The sequence below is a fragment of the Capsicum annuum genome, chromosome 3 (genome assembly GCF_002878395.1).
Source record: "Capsicum annuum cultivar UCD-10X-F1 chromosome 3, UCD10Xv1.1, whole genome shotgun sequence".
Taxonomy (NCBI): domain Eukaryota; kingdom Viridiplantae; phylum Streptophyta; class Magnoliopsida; order Solanales; family Solanaceae; genus Capsicum; species Capsicum annuum.
In genome coordinates, this window is record NC_061113.1 from 76,034,426 (window position 1) to 76,059,838 (window position 25,413).

A 25,413-nucleotide genomic window follows, 5' to 3' on the forward strand; every position below is an offset into this window, starting at 1 on the left:
GACTTCCAAACAGCAAGTTAAGCCTCATGAGCAAGAGTTGTACTACCATATCGTGTCTTCATATATGATATATTCTATAACTCTTGCCTTAGAGGCAAAACTTAACTGACAAGTTACGCCCCATGGACAAGAGTTGACACTATCATATTGTGTCTTGATTTATGTGATGCTCTATTAGTCTTATCTCTAAGACAAGACTATGGCCAAAGTTGCTACTGCACACTCTAATTTCACATAGATTCTATTACCCCCTAAACTCAATTTTAGCATACTTTTCACTCTTTTGAGCTGACATGATACTTTTATTACATAAAAATGAAAACCACGTCAAAGGTGTCATGTCAACTAAAAAGGTGTAAGGATAACAAAAATACAATAAAATTAAATTCAGGAGGATAATAGTACCCCTGTTAGGTTGGAGTGGGTCGTAGCAAATTTGATAATCATTCAAGGAGTACTAGATGTTTTACTAAAAAAAAAAATTAAAAAAAACAAACATGGGAAGAAAAAAATAAAAATAAAGTTTGACAAAAATGAAAAAGAAAAAATGAAAAATGATTAAAAAAACAAAAATAAAAAAATAAAAAAATTGAGATCAATAAATTACAAAAAGAGAGAAAAATAAAGAAATACATAATGTTTGAGAAAAAAAGAAGAGAAAATAAAAGTAAAAATAAAAATTAGGAAAATAAATTAAAATAAGAAAAAAATAAAAGTTAAGGTAAAAAAATTAAAATAGAAGTTGAGAGACAAATGAAAATAAAAAAATTTAAAAATATTTAAGGTGTAGACGAACAAAAATATACTTATATTATATATTAAAAAAAAAAAGTTAATCTCATTCCATGTAATTTCCTGAAAATAAACCCTATCGATTCTTCCCCCTTCAGAATCCAGCAATTGTACAAACTCACCTCAGCTATCCCCATCAGAAGACCTATCACATCGACGGCCAACTCCATTAGAGATCACTGGGAAGTTTCATTAGAATTACCTATTTTGAAACTAATCCGTCAAGTCAATTTAGATCACAAACTTCTGTGACAAGACCACTGTCAATTCACAAGCTGGAAGATATGGTGAGTTCGAGCAGCGTTGTGGTTATTATGCATCTTGAGTTCCTAAACTTGGAGGAGCACTTCATTAATATGATTCATGCGTTAATATCTCACTCTGACGATGGCATCGCACCACCTAAACAACAACAGCAAATTTGCCTCGCCCGCTGCCACTTGGTTTCCTAGGCTCACCCTCTACAAATAAGAAACATCCACGGTGTGCCCACCTAGAATTGAAGTGGGTATAAATTCCAATAGTTGGACGTCAAATACAATAATTGACAAAGAGAACAGGACGAAAACAATCTTCAGGAATATATTGACTTCACCGAGTCACGTCCAATCCTATAATGCATGGTGCAAAACAAAGGCAGTCAAACTCATCCATAGATTCAAACTGCAATTAGGCAAAGTAAAAAATCTATTCTCACGTAACCTACATTGCAGCGAAACAGAGCACATAAAACTTAATCATATCATGTCCTGCTGGTGGCGCTGAGGTAAAACCAATAAGTTACTGGTGTTAAAGAGCTGTGATTATCAAAACACTGGTCTTAGATTTAGTCAACTTCCTCCATCTTGCTGCCCTCAGCATCAGCTTCAGGATCCTCCAATGGTGGCATGTCAGCTTCAGCATCTCCGCCATCCTCATCGATACTCAGACCAAGTTTCAGCATCCTGTGAATTCTGTTGCCAAAGGTGTTGGGCTCGTCAAGGCTGAAACCTGAGGTGAGAAGAGCAGTCTCAAACAACAATAGAACCAAATCCTTGACAGACTTGTCATTCTTGTCAGCATCAGCTCTCCTCCTGAGCTCATCCATGATGGCATTCTCAGGATTGATCTCCATGGTCTTCTTGCTAGACATGTATCCAGCCATGCTGGAGTCTCTGAGAGCTTGTGCCTTCATAATTCTCTCCATGTTGGCAGTCCAACCATATTCTCCAGTAACCAAGCAGCAAGGAGAATCCACAACACGGTCAGAAACTACCACTTTCTCGACCTTATCACCTAGAACATCCTTGATAACCTTGCACAGGCCCTCAAACTTCGCCTTTAGTTCTTCATGCTTTTTCTTCTCATCTTCAGTCTCATCAAGCTTGAGACCTTCCTTGGTAGCAGACACAAGCTTCTTACCCTCAAATTCCTTCAATTGACCAACTGAATATTCATCAATCGCATCAACCATGTAAAGAACCTCATAACCCTTCTTCAACTTCTCAAGGAAGGGTGAGTTCTCAACAGCCTTCTTGCTCTCACCAGTAATGTAGTAAATATCATTCTGGCCTTCTTTCATCCTGGTTACATAGTCCTTCAAGCTGGTCATCTCATCAGCACTTTTTGTGGAGTGGTATCTCAGCAGTTCAGCAAACTTGGATCTGTTCTGTGAGTCCTCATGGATACCAAGCTTGAGGTTCTTTGAGAAGGCCTCATAGAACTTATCATAGTCTTCCTTATTTTCAGCAATTTCAAAGAAAAGCACAAATGCACTTCTTTACCAAGTTTTTTCGAATAATCTTCAGGATCTTATTCTGCTGCAACATCTCTCTGGAGATGTTGAGGGGAAGGTCCTCAGAATCCACAATACCCTTCACAAAGCTCAAATATTCAGGAATCAACTCTTCACAGTTATCCATGATGAATACACGACGAACATACAGCTTGATATTGTTGGGCTTCTTCTTGGTGTCAAAGAGGTCAAAAGGAGCCCTCTTTGGAACAAAGAGAACTGCCTTGAACTCCAGCTGACCCTCAACAGAGAAGTGCTTCACAGCCAAATGCTCTTCCCAATCATTTGTTAGGCTCTTATAGAATGCAGCATACTCCTCCTTTGTAATCTCCTCAGGTTTCCTCATCCTTATGGGCTTCTGCTTATTCACCAATGACCACTCATTAGAGACTTCCTTAATCTTCTTCTTTTTCTTCTCTTCCTTCTCCCTTTCTTCATCAACCTCCTCGACCTTTCCTTCCTCTTCCTTCCCCTCTTCATCCTCATCATCAGAGATTTCCTTTTCTATGGTCTTCTCAACCCACAAAGAGATTGGATAGCTGATAAACTCAGAATGCTTCTTAATCAGATCTTTGAGCCTCCGCTCTTCAAGGTATTCAAGTTGGTCCTCCTTGAGGAAGAGGGTTATTTTTGTACCCCTCCCAAGGTTCTCACCAGATGTATCTCTTGTAACAGTGAATGAACCACCAGCTTGAGATTCCCAAACATATTGTTCATCATCATTGTGCTTTGTGGTGACAACCACCCTTTCAGCAACCAAGTAAGCAGAATAGAAACCAACACCAAATCGCCCAATCATGCTAACATCGGCACCAGCAGCAAGTGCTTCCATAAATTCCTTGGTTCCAGACCTAGCAATTGTAACAAGGTTGTTCACCAGATCTGTAAATGAAACAAAGAAGAGTAGCATTTAGCAGTCAAATTAGAGAAGATGAGTACACCATCAATTAGAAGTACCAAAGCTTCCATGAGGTACACTACATACCAGCCTTTGTCATACCAACACCACTGTCAATGATGGTGAGGGTACTGTTGGTCTTGTCGGGAACTATGTGATGAAAAGTTCAGGTTGAACATCTAAGCTTGCTCTTGTCAGTCAAACTCTCAAAACGGATCTTGTCCAGTGCCTGCAATTTATACGCAAATAATTAGATACTTCATTGCCCAAAATATTGATGATAATACACTGACATAGAGACAACCACAATTCGCTACAACTTTCAAAGAATCTCCAATACCACAAGCTTGACTGACTTAGGGTTCAAAACTGGATTTTACTAACTGATATCCTTTAGCAAATAACATAAACGTGCTAAACTCATTAGCAATTTTGGGATATTTTCATGACAAACCTCCAATACCACATGTGAGTCTAACCTAGGTAGTGGCTTGAAAAAAAAAAAACTCAGAATAGAAAACCAGGAACAACAAAATTGCTCCTTTAATGACGAAATTCTCTTTAATAGCCATAACTCATATTCTCAAAACAAACCAAAACTGCATCAAATTTTATCAGGTACATTTGTTTCTTCAGCTATTTCTTGCAGAACGTAAGTTCTACATGCCAATAAAATTTGTCACTGCCATGATATATAAATATATACACACACATATATACACAAGAGGCATAATCTTCCTAGTGTGTTATATTATAAAAAGGCATGCAATCAAATAACAAAAGGTCACGGCATTACCCAGAAAACATCTAGCATGTTAAAAGAAAAAAGATTGCACTCAGGCTACAACCACTATACTCATCAGGTCCTTAACTGTCACACCCCCTTTTTGTACTCTAAAAAATTCAATTTTAAGTTCGAAAGAATTTTATTATTAAAAGCGATAAAATGAAGATTTTTGTTTCAAAAAGGACTATTTACAATTTTTATTCAGAGTCGCCACTTGACATAAAATTGGTGTGCCAAGTCACCTTTGAAAATCCTGACCGAGGGGAAGGTGTTAGGCACCCCTCGATCCCGTGATTCGACCACGGTCGCTTGGTAGAGAGTATCAACTAATTTGACACCAACTATTGTATAAACCACACAAAAACACGTGAAACAATAAATCAAACATGTCAAACAAAATGAATCCCGAAAAATATAAAGTCCAGTCCAATTATACAGTCCCGAAATAAAAGAAAAATGCAGAAATATAAACCTACTCTATTCTACGCTAATCCTAAACTATGCTCCATTGCTTTCTCCACCTGCTGCCTCGGGCCTTCTCTCGAACGTCCTCCGAATACAAAATACTTCAGGGCATTTTTCGGACAAAATAATACAAGTACTTCGAGACATTCCCCGGCCAAATGATACAATTAAATCAAGTATGATAAACCAGAGAATTTTCAATCAACATTCCATATTCAAACCAACGACTAAAAAATTTAATCCTAAATTTTGCGTACCCAAATCTACGTTGGCCTACCCTGCTTGACCTATCGTGATACTATCGACGAATCAACAACATTCAGAATTAAATCAAAATAAATTAACACTTTCTTTTATTAATTTCAATTCCTACCACCCCTCCCCCTTAAAACTAGCTTCTTTTTCAATCGATCAATGATTAACAAATTTTTCAGTTCAGCACCTTTTCAAAATTGAGAACCAACATCCATACATCAACCATCGAAATTCAAACATATGAATCATTCATACTCACTACAACAGTTAATATCACCAAATCACGCTAAGACCATATTTGAAATAATAAAGAGATAAAGTTGAGAAAATAGACCTTTGAGTATTACGATGATATCAATATTTAAGAAAACCAAATCCAAGAGCCTGAATAGGATGCCTTAACGGCGATGTAATCTCAACTCAGTATAGGAAAACGACCTCCGAACAGATTTCAAGCCAGTAAGAAAAATAGCGATATGAAACTCAAACCAAATAATGACTCAGCTTAAGTATTGAAAACTCCCGACAATCATGATATCGATAACGAATCCCCGTAATATATGAACCCAAAAAGCTCGTTAAAATCCAACAGAAATTTGAACACCTGCACGGTTCGAACTCCGATGAGTCGACGGTGATGCAAACGACCAGAACAACCAGTCACAGGCCGAATTTCATCCGGAATTGAAGGAAAACAGAGGGAGTTTTGGCCGTTTTCAGACCTACTTTACCGAACTGACAGCTGGAGATCGATTCCGGCGTTAGGTTCACCAGAGAAAGCTAGGAAACTGGCCGAAAAACTAATAAACCGAGTAGAAACCCGCCGAAACTTTTCACCTTTTTCTACTTCCCCTTTGGATCTCCATAGTTTCGAGTTTCAGTGAGTGTTTTTTTTGTATTTTTGAGCTCTCTCTCTTTGTGGAGAAGATATGATGATGATGGTGAGAGTCAAAAAATGGAAAGAAAATGGAGGTGTGGCTATTGGTGTTTTCGTGCGTTCCTCTCCAGAAGAAAGAAAATTTGGTGTCTATCTCCTGTATATGTGCCTCTCCCCTCTCTTAATTGTACCTATGGATTGTATTCTTGTTGAAAGAATATCTTGTGGGGTTATTTCTTCTTGAGCGTGACAGTGAGTTTATCTTCAGGGAATATGCTTGTGGGTCCCCCTATTTACTTTGTGGGGAAAAAATAAAAAAAAGAGGGGGTCACGTGGAGAGGGAGTGGTGAGGGTGATGTGTCATTTTCTTATTGGAGAGGGTTGTTAATTGGTTATTCAAAAAGATTAAATTTGTTAAGGGTTGTTGGATTTGTTATTTTGTCATTTTGTGGAGGGATAATTACACGGGGTAGGGCACGTGGTAAGCTAAAGGTAAACGAACGGATTGATTGAGTCTTCGGGAGGGACAAAATTAGGTGTTTACATTATGCCCCCTTTGAATGTAAACACTAAGTGTTTTCATACAAAAAAGTAGACAACGAGATCAAATTTTGACCTGACCGTTATTCAAGAAGAGAAACAGAAAAAAGAAAGACAACCGAGTCTTGGCAGACATTCTACCTACCCAAGTTATGAGGGAATCAAGTGACAGGTATCTCAAAGGATTGGAGAGAGATGGACTATACCAAGTTGGAGAGTCGAGTGAGTTTTCTTTGAGGTTCTGGCCCGAGACTCTGTTATTACATTAAAATAAAAATTACAAGTTAAAACACAAATAAAATTACAAAATCCTATCTATGCAGCTTCTTTTTGACTTGAGTTGAGTTTTTATCACCCTATTCTTCAGGCGGGCTCCTGACTTATGATTTCTTTCAACTTGTTGCTTGGTTTTCAATTGCTTCACTTCGTTGCTCGACTTTCATTTATTCGCTTTACTCTTTAGGTGGGCTTCTAACTTGCCATTTTTGTCTTTGAATTTCATCACCCTGTTCTTCAGGCGGGTTCCTGACTTGCAATTTCTTCAACTTTTAATTTCATCACCCTGTTCTTCGGGCGGGCTCCTGACTTATAGTTTTCTCACCTTGTTCTTCAGGCGAGCTCCTGAAACTAAAATAAAAAATAGAGCAAGAATTATCCCAAACAAAGATTATAATAAAGAAAGATTTTATTTTTGAAAATAGTGTCCCATTTTTCAGGAGGGTCCTGAACAGAAAGTAAAATCCCATTTTTCAGGAGGGTCCTGAACAAAATAAAGTCCCATTTTTCAGGAGGGTCCTGAACAGAAAGTAAAGTCTCACTTTTCAAGAGGCTCCTGAACATAAAGTAAAATCTCATTTTTCAGGAGGGTCCGGAACAGAAAGTAAAGTCCCATTTTCTAGGAGGGTCCTGAACATAAAGTAAAATCCCATTTTTCAGGAGGGTCCTGAACATAAAGTAAAATCCCATTTTTCAGGAGGGTCCTAAACATAAAGTAAAATTCCATTTTTTAGGAGGGTCCTGAATACAAAGTAAAATCTCATTTTTCAGGAGGGTCCTGAAGATAAAGTAAAATCTCATTTTTCAGGAGGGTCCTGAACATAAAGTAAATTTTCATTTTTCAGGAGGGTCCTGAACATAAAGTAAAATTCTATTTTTCAGGAGGGTCCTGAATATAAAGTAAAATCCCATTTTTCAGGAGGGTCCTGAACAGGAAGTAAAATCCCATTTTTCAGGAGGGTCCTGAACATAAAGTAAATTTTCATTTTTAAGGAGGGTCCTGAACATAAAGCAAAATCCCATTTTTCAGGAGGGTCCTGAACAAAAAGAAAAATCTCATTTTTCAGGAGGGTCCTAAACAAAAAGTAAAATCCTATTTTTCAGGAGGGTCTTGAGAAGAAGGTAAAGTCCCATTTTTTAGGAGGGTCCTGAATAGAAAGTAAAGTCCCATTTTTCAGGAGGGTCCTGAACAGAAAGTAAAATTTCATTTTTTAGGAGGGTCCTGATCAGAAATTAAAATCCCATGGATATGCCTTCCAATGACAGCTGAATTCAATGAATAAAACTTTGCCCCTGTTTCATCAAAGAAAAATTTTTCAATTGAAAACTTAGTGGTGGTTTGTCGCACTTGGCTTTCCAGCATCTGCTCCAGCACTTATTCCTTTCATCTTTGTTCCGAATCGCTGACACTTGCCCCTGTTTTGCCGCATCATTGACCCGAATCCAGATTGAGGAAAATGAACTCTGACTCAAATAATGAATTTCAATTTTACCATGACTCTGAGATGCACCCTTTTCCAAATTCGAATGCTCCCACGAACCCAGTAGCCGGTCGGTTGATAGACTTCCTTTGCTTTATGTTGAATTACGATCATATTTATTTCATGTGCTGGTCCTTGGCTTTTACAATTGGCAAGACTGATAGGAAGTTTTGAAATCCTTCTCACTTGTTTTGACACCGACTTGACTTAAGATGTAAAGAAATAATGGTGACTTTTATTTTGATAAATGACATAAAAAGACAAAAGCATGAATATGTAAATGAAAGAAAAGGGCAATGTCCCTCTTTTTAACAAAGAAGAAAACTTATCTAAAGATGGCAACCAACTCTAATAACTATGACATGCATTTTGGATTAAGTATCTTCCTATCCAAACTTTCCATTTGTTGTTGAGTTCATGCCTTTGCCACTGCTGCTTATTCCAACCCATTGGACTCATATATCTCATTCAAATAACGATATCTTGAAAGATTTTTGCCAACAAACCTCTTTTCTTTTCACCTTTCTTTCAAACTCGCCATCTCCTTACAGTGCCCATGAGGGTTTTCACCAATAAGACCCTCTCATTTTATTTCTCTCAACTCCCCATCGCCTCATAGTGCCCGTAATGGTTTTCACCGGGTAAGACTCTCTCATTTTTTATTTCTCTCAAGTCACTATCGCCTTATGGTGCCCGCGAGGATTTTCACCAATAAGACTCTCTCATTTTTATTTCTTTCCTGATTTCTTATGCTGAGGAAGACAAGTAGTACCCCACGATGTATCATTATATCCATTGCATGCTTAGCCTTAACATTATCAAAGATTGATCTAAAGGTCTTTCTTTGGTTGTAACTTGACTTTCAGATAAGGTTAGAAAAGGATGGCAAGAGGCTCAAACGACACTTGAAGTGGGGGTGGGACTTATAACTTTTGGAATCAACTCAAACAACACATTAACTCATGCCCCAGTTTTTATTGACTGGGTGGCCCTAAAATCTTTATTTGATTAGACCAAGCCCTGAATAGGTCAGCCTACGTATCTCACTCCTAAGAGAGGAGAATTAGGTCGCACGTAGTTCCATCAGCTTGTTCTTTATTTTGATTTAATTTTTTTGATTTTTTTATTTTTGAACTCTTTCTTTTATTCTTATTTTGCTGCCATTTATCTTTGACTCTATTTTGATTCCAAAAGAGGGATATGAAGGAAAAATAAAACTAAGCTCAAACGGGTGAACAAAGGATGACACAATGTTTGGATAGAAGAATAAAATACCTTCATCATATTAATCTTAAAAAATGCAAGCACTAAACATGCAATGAAATCAACAAAGGATAAAATATCATACATAATATCTTTTGACTGCATCAGCATTGATGTCTATTTCTTCCATTTTGCCTTCAATATCTGTCAAATGTAAGGCTCCATTGGGCAGCACTTTCTTCACGATGAAAGGACCTTGCCATTTTGGGGAGAACTTGCCTTTTGCTTTAACCTGGTGAGGAAGGATACATTTCAATACCAACTGGCCAACTTCAAAGTGCATAGGTCGTACCTTTTTATTATACGCTTGAGCCATTCTCTTATGATACAATTGGCTATGACATACCGACGTTAGCCTCTTTTTCTCAATCAAACTTAATTGTTCAAGTCGGGTTTTGATCCACTCATCATCATCAATCTCTGCTTCTACAATAACTTGAAGAGAAGGAATTTCAACTTTTGCAGGGATGATTGCTTTTGTCCCATACACCAATAAATATGGAGTTGCCTCTGTTGAAGTGCGAACAGTAGTGCGATAACCTAACAGAGCAAATGACAACTTCTCATGCCATTGTCTAGATCCTTGTACCATTTTTCACAGTATCTTCTTGATATTTTTTATTCGTGGCTTCCACAGCACCATTGGCCTTTGGATGATATGGAGTGGAATTTTGATACGCGATCTTAAACTGTTGGCACACTTCTTGCATCAAATGACTATTGAGATTGGCAGCATTGTCTGTAATGATCATCTTTGGGATTCCGAACCTATAAATAATATTGGTATGAACAAAATCTACCACAACTTTCTTTGTTACTGAAAGTTACTGCTTCTACTCACTTTGTGAAGTAATCAATGGCCAACAAAATGAATCTATGCCCATTTGATGCTTTCGGTTCAATCGGTCCAATCACATTCATTCCCCAAGCTACAAACGGCTATAGAGCAGCCATTGCATGCAACTCAACAGGAGGGGAATGTATCAAATCACCATGTACCTGACATTGATGATATTTTCAAACAAAACGAATAGAATCCCGCTCCATAGTAAGCAAATAATAACCTGCTCGAAGTATCTTTTTTGACAAGACATAACCATTCATATGCGGCCCGCATACTCTAGAGTGTATTTCAACCATGATCGTCGAGGCTTCTCTTGCATCTACACATTTCAAAAGTCCCAGAACCGAAGTTCTCTTATATAAGATTTCCCTACTTAAGAAAAATCCATTAGCCAAACGCCTAATAGTCCACTTTTGATCACAGGTGGCTTGTGTTGGGTATTTTCCTGACTGAATGTATCGCTTGATATCAAAGAACCAAGGTTCTCTATCGATCTCTTCTTCAACCGCATTACAGTAAGCATGTTGATCACGACTCTGTATATGCATTGGATCGATGTAGGCTTTATTAGGATGTTGGAGCATTGAAGACAGAGTGACTAAAGCATCAGAAATCTCATTATGAATCCTTGGAATATGCCTAAATTTTACTGACACAAACCGTTGACATAGCTTCTGCAAGCATTGTCGATACGGTATGAGCTTCAAATCTCGCATCTCCCAATCGCCTTGATTTTGATGGATGAGAAAATCTAAATCCCCCAACACTAATAGTTCCTGGAGTCCCATATCAACAACTAGCCTCAAACCAAGAATGCACGCTTCGTATTTTACCATGTTATTGGTACAATAAAATCAAAGTTGCGCTGTTATTGGGAAATGTTTCCCCTAATTCAGAGATAAGAACCGCACCTATTCCAACTCCTTTCATGTTGAAAGCTCCATCAAAGAATAGCTTCCAACCTGGATCAGCATCTATAATGACTTTATCAACACACAACACCTCTTCATCAGGAAAATATGTCTTTAATGGTTCATACTCTTCATCAATGGGATTCTCAGCAAGATGGTCTGCTAATGCTTGAGATTTTATGGTGGTTCGAGTCACATATACAATGTCGAACTTTGTAAGCAATATTTGCCACTTTGTCAATCGACCTGTCGGCATTGGCTCCTGAAAGATATACTTCAAAAGATCCATACAGGAGATGAGATAAGTAGTGTAGGATGAGAGATAATGCTTCAACTTCTGCGCTACCCAAGTTAGGGCACAACACGTCCTTTCAAGAAGAGTATACTTGGCCTCATATGCGGTGAACTTCTTGCTAAGATAATAAATAACCTGCTCTTTTTTGCCCGTGACATCATGTTGACCTAGGACACAACCAAAAGAATTGTCCATGATTGATAAATATAAGATCAAAGGCCTACCGAGCTTCGGTGGTACCAGCATAGGCAGATTTGACAGATATCTTTTGATTTTGTTGAATGCTTCCTGATATTCTCCAGTCCACTCTACTGCAACACTCTTTTTCAGCAACTTGAAAATGGGCTCACACGTGGTTGTGAGTTGAGCAATAAACCTGCTAATGTAGTTCAATCTACCTAGAAAACTCATAACCTCTGTCCTATTCTTGGGCAGAGGCAAATCCTGGATGACTTTGATTTTCGAAGAATCCAATTCAATTCCCCGATTTCTGACTACAAACCCCAACAGCTTTCTAGACAGAACTCCAAATACACATTTTTCCGCGTTGAGTTTGAGATTATACCTGCGAAGCCTTTCAAAGAACTTTCTTAAATCTTTAACATGGTTAGCCTGACTCTTTGACTTAATAATCACATCATCTACATAAACTTCAATCTCCTTATGCATCATATCATAAAACATAGTGGTCATGACCCTCATGTATGTTACTCCAGCATTCTTCAAGACGAATGGCATTACTCGATAACAATAGGTCCCCTATGGTGTGATAAAAGACATCTTATCCACGTCTTCATTATCCATAATGATCTGGTGGTATCCGGCATAGCAATCCATAAAAGAGTCAACCTCATGTTTAGCGCAGTTGTCCAGAAAAATATGAATGTTGGGCATCTAAAAATCATCTTTCGAACTTGCTCTGTTCAAATCACGGTAATCAACACATGAATTTTGCCATCTTTCTTTGGGACAAAAATAAAATTGGATAACCACGTAGGATAATGAGCCACTCGAATGACTTTGGCTTCAAGTTGTTTCATGATTTCATCTTTGATTTTGATACTTACATCAGTTGTAAACTTCCTTAACTTCTGTTTTACAGGGGGGAATGCAGGATCAGTTGGCAATTTATGGGCCACTAAGTCGGTGCTTAGACCAGGCATATCATCATAAGACCATGCAAAAACATCCTTGTAATCAATTAATGCTTGAATTATTCCATCTTTTATCCGTGGAAAAACATGTACACTGATTTTAGTTTCCCTAACATCTTCTTGATTCCCTAGATTAATTGGTTCAGTTTCATTCAAATTGAGATTCGGTTTTCCTTCAAACTGTTCTAACTCTTTGCTTATTTCTTCTAGTGCCTCTTCTTCATCATATTCCCTCTCTTGATTAGTTTAGATTTTAAGATCAGGCTGAAAATTCCGTATGCATGTCATATCATTAGAATCAACATAAAGAGAACTGTATAAAGGACAAAAACAAAATATATTAGACACAAAATAAGGGGACACTGCATTTTATTAAAAAGGAAAAGATATGAGGGTTTAAATAAAAATAACAACAGAATGTAAATAAGCTAAATTCTGAATTACAACCCTGAAATAACTCGGATAAATAGAAAGAAAAACAAAATGAACTACCAAAACTTCCTCCTGATGGGGAGAGGAGTGACTTCCCAATTGTTGAGTTGGACCTCAATACCTATGAATAGCATGTCCGCCTTACTAGTACCCTCTTCTTCAACCATGTCAACATCAATCAGCAGGTTTTGGAAGTCATCAACCAATTGAGCTTCAAATTCTACTGGTTTCGTGACATCGCTCTTGACAAATGATTCACTGAGTAGCGGCACTGGGAGAGGGAGTGACCATGTTTTCTTTTTTCTTTCCTTGGCCTTCTTTAAATCTTCAGCCGTAGGTTCAAATCCCAGACCAAAAGTGCCCATGTTCTTATTTGGACATATGGGACGAACCATACTATGCAGAGACTAAACCCATTCCTGGCTCAAATCTATATTTTAACATTTCATTTATCATCATGACAGAAGCGGGAGACAATTGTGGCCCTGGAACAACCTGCCCTTCAACGATATGATTCACCGACACTGTATTAAAAGTTTGATAGACAAATATCTCTTCTACATTGTTTGCTTTAATAAGGGACAGGGCAGAATCTTCATAGGCGGACAAAATCCCCTTCACTATGAATAACCACTTCTTTCCTATCATGCTCAAACTTGATTATTTGGTGCAATGTAGATGCAACCGCCTTAGCCTTGTGGATCCACAGTCTTCCCAACAACAGATTGTAAGAGGAGTCTATATTCAATACTTAAAACTCTATGGTGAACTCAGCATGCCCTATAATCAACATTAGTTCTATTTCGCCAATGGAGTTTGATTTTGCACCATCGAAAGGCCTGACACATTTATTGTTGGGTCTGATCCTCTCAACATAAATATTTAACTTTTGCAAAGTAAAAATAGGGCAGATATTTGCACCTGAACCTCCATCAATCATGACATGAGTGACGTAAAAATCTTCGCATTTCACTGTAATGTAAGGACCCCGGTTATGCCTCGTACCTTCAATAGGCAATTCATCATCAGAGAAGCTGATCTGATTGACCTTAAAGATTTTTCCAACCATTTTCTCAAGCTGATTTACTGTAATCTCCCTAGGAACATATGCTTCATTAAATACCTTCAATATAATATCACGATGTTCCTTGGAATGCAACAACAAAGATAAGAGGGAAATTTGAGCAGGGGTTTTCTTCAACTGATCTATTATTGAATACTCTGGCAATTTCATCTTTTTCAAAAATTCCTCGCCTTCTTCTTCGGTGACAGGCTTTTTGATAGATGAAGGTCCACTCACAATTAGCTTGGACTTCCTTAAACTTTTAGGCACGAAGCATCTTTCTGACCAAGTCAAACCCCCTACCTCATCTACATTTTCCACTACTTCCTTCCCTTGATAGGTTATCACAGTCCGCTTATAGTTCTAAGAAACCCTTTTCGTATCAACTATCGAGGTTTGGGTCACTGGTTTGAGGATAATAGGCACTGCCAGTGCTCCTTTCACATTCAAGATAGGCTTACCCAGAGCTTCTACTAATGTCAACTTAGGTTTATCCTGACTTAAATCAACATATCTTTTGGCACCTTGCATTGTGATCACGGGTTTCCTTGTGCTTTCTTGGGATTTATCTTCTCCCATTTCTTCATGGCTTAATGACATTGCTTTCAATGAATCTGCCATATTCACTGATTTATCCTCATTGTCCTATATTCAGACAATAGGCTTATAATACTTTAATGACTCTTTCCCATCATATATCAATTCTAACATATTGGTTTCAGCATGGGTTGGCAGCGGATTCTGATTAATATTTGAAACCTTTGGGGCCTGGACCAATATCTGATTTGTGTCAATTAAATCTTGGACAGATCTTTTTAAATACCTGCATTTCTCGATATTGTGTCCTGGTATGTCAGAAAAATATGCACACCTTAAAGAATAATCGAGATTCCTCGGAGGTGGATTTGAAAGCCTTCCTTGAATTGGGCTTAAGACCTTCATCTTTCTCAACCTATCAAACAAGCTAGCATATGACCCCCCAAGAGGTATGAACTAATTTTTGACCATCAGGCCTGGGTTGGAAAACGGGTCTGGAGGGGTTTTGGTAATTTAGTGGAGCCGATGGATGATTTTGTGGAGCTTGTGCGTGCCATTATGGGTAAGAAGGGGTTTAGGCATATGGCTGCGTGCTATATACTGGGTACGGGGGGTGGTAGAGTGGAGTATAATGGGTTTTGTAGAGGGTAGTAATTGTGGGGAAGAATATATAGAGCTTGGGCGTAGACTTGGGATTGGGATTGGGGATAGGGGTGAGGCAGTCTTTTGGGATAAGAATGGGTTCCATCTACAATGGTCGCCATATCCTCTTTCTTTTTTTTTACCTCCAAATGCTCCAGATCTACCTTGAATCGCTTGTGTGGTGGCTTTCATCGCGGCAAAACTCACTATTCGACCGGTCTTGATTCTGTCCTCTATCATCTTTCCCATTTTGATGAATTTAATAAAAGACTTTCCCATTGTCGGAAGTAAATATTGAAAATAGGTCTTATCCTGTGCCTGAATGAAGACCTCTACCAGCTTAATCTCCTTTATTGGAGGCTTTACCTTGGCGGCCTGTTCACGCCACCTTATCGTGTATTCCCTAATGCCTTCAGTACTTTTCTTCTTCATATTGACCAAGGATTTTTCGTCCGGAGTCAGGTCGACATTATACTAAAAATATTGCACAAACTCAGAAGCTAAGTCATCCCAGCTATTCCACTTGTCGATATCTTGATCGACAAACCATTTTGAAGCCAGATCGGAAAGACTCTCGCCAAAGAAAGCCATAGGCAACTCTTTCATTCCCTCTGCAGCCCTCAATTGGTTGCAATAATGTCTCAAGTGTGCCACGGGATCACCGTGCCCAGCATACTTCTCGAACTTGGGCATTTTAAAACCGAGGGGAAGGTTGACGTCTGGGAACATGCAAAGATCTTTATAGGAAACACTCTTATAAACCCCGGTTCCCTGTAAATTCCTCATGGCCTGTTCTAAACTTTTCAATTTCCACGCTATGACCTCCTGTTACTCTATTGCGACAGGTTTCTCCATATCAAATGGAAATACAGGTGGCTGAGTGTACCCGTACGGTTCATTCATTCTTAAAGTAGGCTTCGGGGCATAATACTGACTATCTGATACTTTTAATACTGGCTCACTCGCAGATCGATGAAGTACTATTGTTAGACGCACAACATATATGGGAGCTTCAGGTGGTGGTAGAGCCATGAACACAGGTGTTGCCGGTGGCGCTGGCTGTGTTACGGGACTTGGTTGAGGAACTGCCAGGGGAACACTTGAAGTTCCAGGGTAATATTGTCGTGGAGTGAATCCTGGTGCGTGCTCCGGTGACTCAATGGGAATAGAGAATTGTGCCTGAGAGAGCGGTAGGCAATTGGGGATATTCCTAAGATCTTCGGGGAGTGGAGAAGGAGGCATGCCACTAGCCCATGCTCGATGCAGATCTATTAATTGTTGCCTGAGTCTTAGAACCTCATCATTGCATTCTGAACATTCCTCCCTGGGATCCTGATCTGGGTCAATGAGAGAATTTTCAATCTCCCTACTAGCCATGGCAAGCTTTGCTTTTGATCTAGTGAAGTACGGGTGACTAGCTAGAGTGTTGCAAACCAGCCACTGTTATCTTAAAGAACATGCTCATCAAAGACAACACCCGTTAGGATTAGGCCACACAACAAGCATGAGAATTACATTGGTAAAATTGTCCTAGATTCATGTTCATTTCTAACAGCCTTTGAGGGTAGCAAGATCATTTTAACATCATCCCAATCTTTCTCCTACACTCGATTGCTTCTTTCCTCCAACCATGCCTCTGTTCTTTCCCTTTCTTGTCTCATCATCTTTTTTTTCTTCTCTCGCTATCTACCTTTATTTTATCATTCTTTATGACTTTTGTTTTTCTTTAAAAGAGGAATAATAATGAAAAACAATTAAAAAAAATGATTAGATCGAACCCAAAAGTAGGTTGCCTACTTATCATGTTGTACATGAATCAGATCTTACATAGTTCGGGCTGCATATGCACAAACATCACATCATTGAAGGTTTTTTTTTCACGAAAAACGAAAACAACCAAACAAAAGAAAGATGTAACATCATAACATTTTGATGAAACAAACAACAAAAACATACAACGAAATTAAGACAACCTCGATACTAATCAACAAAGACTGAATGACATTCAAGACTAGCATGAAAATATACATAATACTCCTAATAAAGACTCCAAAGTTAATGCAAACTTGACACCAAATTAACAAAGACACAATACTACAAATGGCAGAAAAGTAAAGGACTCAAACTAAACAAAAGATAGGAAATTCTCCATTAAACTGGTGCTCTGTGTGATGACCCTGGCTGAGATGGACCTGCCTGTGAAGTTATTTTTATCCCATTCAAACTATGTAGCATATCTTCTAAGGACCCTTTGATATTTGGGAAGATGCCTTTGGCACGTATTCCTGCCTCATAAGGAGTACACTTGAAAAGACTGTTCTGACACCCCTCCATAGTTTTGAGCAAACCTAGTATCTCCAATTTGGCACCCGCCCCTTCATCCTGACGGTCACTAACTATGCATTTATCTTGTATCCTCCCTCTAAACTGGAAAATGGTATACTGACACCTCAAGGAATAGATTGTAACCAGATTTCATATCCTTGAGTATATCCGGGATTATCTAAACCTGTCCTGAGAGTATCCATGCCCTGCCATGTTGCATTACTCCAGAATTACTCATACTTGATCTCACCCTTGGCTTGGTCCCTAAAGTGCTCCACACCTTGTTGAAAGTCCACTATTGGCAGAACAACTTGTACTCTATCCAATTGATGCATTACCCTAAGAGGAGTGTATGGTCGGGTACAATTAAGCCCTAACAAAATGAGAACGGGGTGTATGCTAGATCCAACCAAGATTACTTTCGGCCGGAGCCATAGATAGGTTCATAGGATATTGTCATCTATTCTTGATTCAAGAAACTCAATCCAAGCATCGACTCCTACAGGCAATGAAAATTTAGCAAAGCGCATTCTGTTCTCTATAGTTTCCACTCGACTGGGCATACAACGGTCGATTACATCTAATTTAAGCAAAGAAGGGGCGTGCAAATGCTCCATCATCCATAGTTTGTAATACTAGGTTGCTCCCCTAAATAAATCGCATACCCCCTTTTACCTCGGTCAAAGCTTTATATATCTCCACTAAGATCATGGGTACGATAGTGACCTTGTCTCCCTTATCCTTGTTAAATCAGGCCATTGCTACAGTTTGCAACTGAGTATTAAGACTCCTATCTTCCAAAGGGAATACCAAAGTGCCTAACAAAACAAAGGTGAAGACCTCAAGGCAACGTTTTTCCCAATTCTTCTTAGTTGTATAAAATTCATCCCAAAAACAATCAAAATTGTTTGGGAGGCCAAAACCGAGCATACAAGTAATCGAAAGAGATCCAAGATTAGTAAATGCACCCTAGTTGGTTATTAACTTTCAATCCATAATAGTGGAGAAACCTATTGGGAGAATGACATCGAGCCCGAATCATCGTCTTTTTAATGTAGGGCAATCTAAATAAATCGGATATTCCCGCCAGGGTAGGCGTCATTTCACAACTTCCAAACCTAAAAACCAGACAAGTCGGATCCCAAAAGGTCAATGCAGCCTTGATTAGGTTTGGGCAGGGTGTGATAGATAAAAGAGAAATGAGAGTGCCGAGCTTCTTTTCTAACTCCCGTTGTTCGACATAGATAAATATGCCCCACCATTTGATTAACTCTTTAGGCACCTTGGCCACTATTTGGACTTTAGATTTCGTGGCCAAACCCATCTTGTGATAGTACATAGGACATTAATTTAGACATTCGATAAGACAGGAAAAGATTCCCAACCCTTGGGATTTTTGACGCGGACATACGTCGAAGAGACAACCCACTTTACAACTTAAATTCATCGACTAGTACCGCTAAGAGACTTCAGCCTACTTGGCTAGAATCAGCTAGCGATACTGGACTAAAAGGAGACAGACCTTAGACTAAGACCAAAACAAGGATCAAAACGAAGGGTTACCGAACCCACCGAGGGTTGCCTACGTATCTCGACCCTGAGGAAAGGGAATCAGGTATGCGTAGTTCATCCAGATTAGACAATTAAGGATTAAGATGAACTAAGACTTTGACTTGAGAGACGCGATTACAGACGGATAATGAAGAAAAAATAAAAATCTTTTTGAGGTTTCAATTAGACAATTTGCATAAATAAGAAACCAATAACAATTGAAAGGAAAATATTTTTGATGTTTTTATGAAATGAACACGACTACTATTTTTTTTTTAAAAACTCCCGAATAAAATCTTTTTGAAAATTTTGAATTATGAATGCATGCTAAATGAGATAAAAAGGAAAATTTTTTGATTCTTTGTTTTTGACAAATGAGTGCAAAGGTAATTTTTTTTTTAAATTTTGGACTGTGAAAAACAAAAACCATAAAGAACTATAAAGTTATGAAAAACTTTTTTTTTTCGACTCACTTTTTTCTTTGCTTACGTACTTTATTTCTAACACATGTTTTCCCCAAATCGGTCCGTCAAATGACCCCCTACCCTCGAAGATGCAACATTTAGCACGTAGGGATGCATCAGGGGTGAGTCTCCTACAAAGGACCAAACGAGCCCCACTAGGTCTCAATATAATGTACATAAGTATGACCTAAAGGCTGACCTAAGCTGGAGTTTACTAACAAGGCCGTTCGAGGGAGCGTATGGTCGATAGTGGATGCTTTAGCTTTCTACCCACTCCATACCAGCCAATGGATCTATGTCCTAAGATAAGGGTGACTCAACAAGAGGTCGTGTACATAGCGTGCACTACGGACTTATTACAGAAAAAAATGAATCGGGTTATGCACATGATGATAGATATAAAAGCGGTAACACATAGGATAAATACTATAAACAAAGAGCACGAAAACGCACAAAAGTGATAACATTAAACAAAAAAAATCACAAACAATGCTTATACATTCGTAATGCCAAACAAAGCCGATACGACTCCAAAAATAGCTCAAATTCTGAAAAGTGTCTCCCCAGCAGAGTCACCAGAGCTGTCACACCCCCTTTTTGTTCTCCAAAAAAATTCAATTTTAAGTTCGAAAGGGTTTTATTATTAAAAGCGACAAAATAAAGATTTTTGTTTCAAAAAAGACTATTTACAATTTTTATTCAGAGTCACCACTTGACATAAAATTGGTGTGCCAAGTCACCTTTGAAAATTCTTTTCAAAATTGTTTTGACTCTAAAAGACTAATCCACGAACAGAGATTTCGGCTAAGGAATTCTATTGACCGAGGGGAAGGTGTTAGGCACCCCTCGGTCGCGTGGTTCGACCACGGTCGCTTAGTAGAGAGTGTCGGCTAATTTGACACCAACTATTGTATAAACCACACAAAAACATGTGAAACAATAAATCAAACATGTCAAATAGAATGAATCCTGAAAAATATAAAGTCCTGTCCAATTATATAGTCCCAAAATAAAAGAAAAATGCAAAAATATAAACCTACTCTATTCTACGCTAATCCTAAACTATGCTCCATTGTTTCTCCACCTGTCGCCTCGGGCCTTCTCTCGAACGTCCTCTGAATAAAAATACTTTGGGGCATTTTCCAGACAAAATAATACAAGTACTTCGAGGCATTCCCCGGCCAAATGATATAATTAAATCAAGTTTGATAAACCAAAAAATTTTCAATCAACATTTCATATTCAAACCAACGACCAAAAAATTTAGTCCTAAATTTTGCGTACCCAAATCTACGTTGGCCTACTCCACTTGACCTATCATGATACAATCGACGAATCAACAACATTCAGAATTAAATCAAAATAAATTAACACTTTCTTTTATTAATTTCAATTTCTACCACCCCCTTAAAACTAGCTTTCTTTTCAATCGATCAATGATTAACAGATTTTTCAGTTTAGCACCTTTTCAAAATTAAGAACCAACATCCATACATCAACCAACGAAATTCAAACATATGAATCATTCATATTCACCACAATAGTTAATATCACCAAATCACGCCAAGACCGTATTTGAAATAATAAACAGATAAAGTTGAGAAAATGGACCTTCGAGTATTACGATGATATCAATATTTAAGAAAACCAAATCCAAGAGCCTGAATAGGATGCCTTAACGGCGATGTAATCTCAACTCAGTATAGGAAAATGACCTCCGAACAGATTTCAAGCCAGTAAGAAAAATAGCGATATGAAACTCAAACCAAATAATGACTCAGCTTAAGTATTGAAAACTCCCGACAATCATGATATCGATCACGAATCCCCGTAATATATGAACCCAAAAAGCTCATTAAAATCCAACAGAAATTTGAACACCTGCACGGTTCGAACTCCGGTGAGTTGACGGTGATGCAGACGACCAGAACAACCAGTCACAGGCCGGATTTCATCCAGAATTAAAGGAAAATAGGGAGATTTTTGGCCGTTTTTAGACCCACTTTACCGAACTGATAGCTGGAGATTGATTTTGATGTTAGGTTCATCGAAGGAAGCTAGGAAATTGGCTGGAAAACTCTTAAACCGAGTAGAAACTCACCAAATCTTTTCACCTTTTTGTAATTTCCCTTCCAGATCTCCATAGTTTTGAGTTTCAGTGAGTGTTTTTTTTTGTATTTTTGAGCTCTCTCTCTTTGTGGAGAAGATAATATGATGATGATAGTGAGAGTCAGAAAATGGAAAGAAAATGGAGGTGTGGCTATTGGTGTTTTCGTGCGGTCCTCTCTAGAAGAAAGAAAATTTTGTTATTTATCTCCTGTATATGTGCCTCCCCCCTCTCTCAATTGTACCTATGGATTGTATTCTTGTTGAAAGAATATCTTGTGGGGTTCTTTTCTTCTTGAGCATGACAGTGAGTTTATCTTTAGGGAATATGCTTGTGGTTCCCCCATTTGCTTTATGGGCAAGAAATAAAAAAGGAGGGGGTCACGTGGAGGGGGAGTGGAGAGGGTGATGTGTTATTTTCTTATTAGAGAGGGTTGTTAGTTAGTTATTAAAGAAGATGAAATTTATAAAGTGTTGTTGGATTTGTTATTTTGTGATTTTGTGGAGGGATAATTACACGGGGTAGGGCACGTGGTAAGCTGAAGGTAAACGAACGGATAGATTGAGTCTTCGGGAGGGACAAAATTAGGTGTCTACATTAGTTTTACAACAAAGTGGGTCTAGGGAGGGGCTGTTTCCAAAGAGCCTCGGCCCGAGTGAACAAAATAACAATTATAATGATTCATTTATCGCTTTACAATAATATATTGAACCAAATCATATATCATACATCCGATACAAAAATAGAACCACCTAGACTCAACATTGAGGGAAATATTTGAAGTATGCACATTTTGAAGTACAAAAATCCTAAATCAAAACCACATACAGGAGAAAAATGAGTCCATAGACCCCCTCCCAAGTCTTTAATTAAAAAAAACCCACAATGTCCCCATGTTAAAAAATAAAGTCGGTTGTCGAACAACTTCGCACGGTTGTCGAACTACTTCGCTCGGTTGTCAAACAACTTCGCACGATTGTCGAACAACTTTGTACGATTGTTAGAACAACTTCACAAAGTTATCGAACAATTATTAAAATTGTTCTACAACTTTGCAAAGTTGTTGGAACGAAAATATTTAAACAAAAAACTGAATAAAAATTGTATTAATTAAAAAACTTGTTTATCCCTTTTAATTCAAAGTCCCTACATACAGTCTCTAAGGAAAAAATAAATAGGCCAATAATACCCGTGTGTTCGACAAATGAGAGAAAGATACTTACATCAGAAGAATTACTAATGAGTTCACGAAGAAAGATCTCCTTGTTGCTGTAGAAAGTGCTGATGATAAGACTCAAAAGCTGGTTGATCTCTGCTTGGAAAGAAAACATCTCTGCTTCAGCCATTGTTTTTATGATCTACATAAACACTGCTTTCTCTATTACTATTACAGGCGACAGTAAACAGAAGAGGAGAATCGTAGGTTTAGATGCGTAAAAGAGAACTGTCAGAAGTTGAAAGGGTGTAAGCGACTATATACTAGTGTTTGTTAGGGTTTCTAGATCCTTCTATTGGCTTTATTATACTCCCTCAATTTTATTTTATGTATCGTCTTTTGATCGAATATAGAATTTAACAAATAAGTGATAATTTTATAAAGTTTATAAAATTATTCAACTTAAAATTTACTTTTTAATTGTTTTTTCTTATTAAGTTAGAATGCAGTAAAAATAAAATGAAATATCATCATTAAATAGTTATAAATTAAAAAGAAAAATATTTCTTTTTAGACGGACTAAAAAAATAACAATACATAAAATAAAACTGACACATGATTGCCTCCCCCCTTCACTTTTTCTTAATAGGGAGGGGCCGCTATTTTATGTCTACAGCTATTGTGGACCACTCGTTTTAAACCTCTTCTATTTCTTTATAGGGAAAAAGTCAAAATTACCCTTTTTACTATTCAACAAGGCGGAACACTTTTGTCCCTGTCAAAGATTTGGGAAATTGCGCCCTTACGAGTTTGGTAACTAATTTGGAGATGAATTATCTAGGTATTGAATTTTGTATAAGTAATATTAAGTTTGGAAGTTAATTTGAAATCAAGTTATATATGTATAAAATTAATATGATGTTTGATTTTTAATTTAGAAATTTGCAAAATTATTATTGTATAAGTTATGAGGAAATTCATGTATTATTTTAGATAGGATAGAAGGTGCAATTAGTAATGCATGAATAACTAAAACTTGCCTAACTAATTCCTGCATAAAATAATACCTACATTTTCTCATAATCAATCTAATGTGTTATTAATATTTGCATAACTCCATCCATGAACTAAATGAGTCTTAATGAATTAACTCACTATTAGTTCCTATTAAATCCAGTCTTATTTTATCACGACCTAAATCAGGGTTTGATTATGATAAATATCTCAAGTCTATCATGGATCGGAGACCACCCACCGAAGACCACCCTCTTAACCTAACCTCAAGAGCACAATAATAATAACAACAACAACAATAATAACAACAACAACAAAAACAACAACAACAACAGTGCAAAGTCAATTAAACAGTAATGAAAGATGAATGGATAATTCTATGGAAACTAAGAGTCAATTATTAACCAACCAACCCATATCTATCAACGTTAGCCTCTAAAATCAAAAATACCAAATAAGTTGGGACATGCCCCCTGACTATGACCAAAGAATTCAAAGTACTATGAAACTAAAGAGAAAATGATGAAATGACAAAGTCTTCCGAAGGATGGAGACTCCCACTTCACGACAACTTTGTACTAATCCACCTAACGTTGCATAGGAGCAATAAAAATATGTTTGGACCCTACATCATGAAATGATGTAGCATCCTAGGATGGTCAGTAGGATAAGCACAGAAGTGATAAAATAATGTCATGTCCAAAATCAGTCAAAACTGCATGCACACATTCATATATACATAAATAAGATGTCGGGACAGGGTAAGGGTAATGGACATGGGAGTTTTAAAATCATTTACCTGGACTGTGTAGCTCAGTCTGTCCTAAAAGCACTCTTGGTCTATATGGGTTCAACTCCCCGTGTTGAAAGGGCCTTAGTGCATGTTAGCCGCATGAACCGAAGAAAATCTGAGGGAAAACTAAAGCCACCATGGGCAATAGTCGTTAAATATGTATATCAAGTGTGTGTCCTTCACATGGTCATATAGACCCCCAACGCTGGAAAACATGGTTTCTAGTGTTTGTCCTCGTAGGACTTACACCTTCATGGTGAGATACACAACCCTTTTTAAGCCTAATTAAAACAATTTACATACAATTCCAATCATTAACTCGGGAGTCATTCATTAAGGCATTAACCACTTGGCATCGTCATACCAATACGCTTGCAAGCTACATTAAACATGCCAAACCAATCCACCCAATCCACATTGAAGACACGACCCGAACAAGGGCTTAGTCGTGTCGGGCATCTCAAGTCCAACCAGGACCAAAGACCACCCTCAATACCCAATCATAACCATTTTGCACCCTATGTCAGATAAATTCTGAACATATAACAAGATAAAATAATAATAGCTTAAGGACATTAAATAAAGTCCATATTCAAAATCCAACAACCTCAACCATTTATCCAATTAGTGTCAACCCCAATGCCAATATCAATACCAAGGCCAAAACCAACATTGACACCGCCTATACCCATAGTAGTCTGACAAAGACTCTAACTA

At 37.9% G+C, this 25,413-nt stretch overlaps 1 pseudogene; it reads right to left on the bottom strand.

Annotated features, from left to right (window-relative positions):
- Positions 1-1,278: 1,278 nt before the first annotated feature.
- Positions 1,279-23,079, bottom strand: LOC107863760 (annotated as a pseudogene).
- Between the last annotated feature and the right edge of the window lie 2,334 nt (positions 23,080-25,413).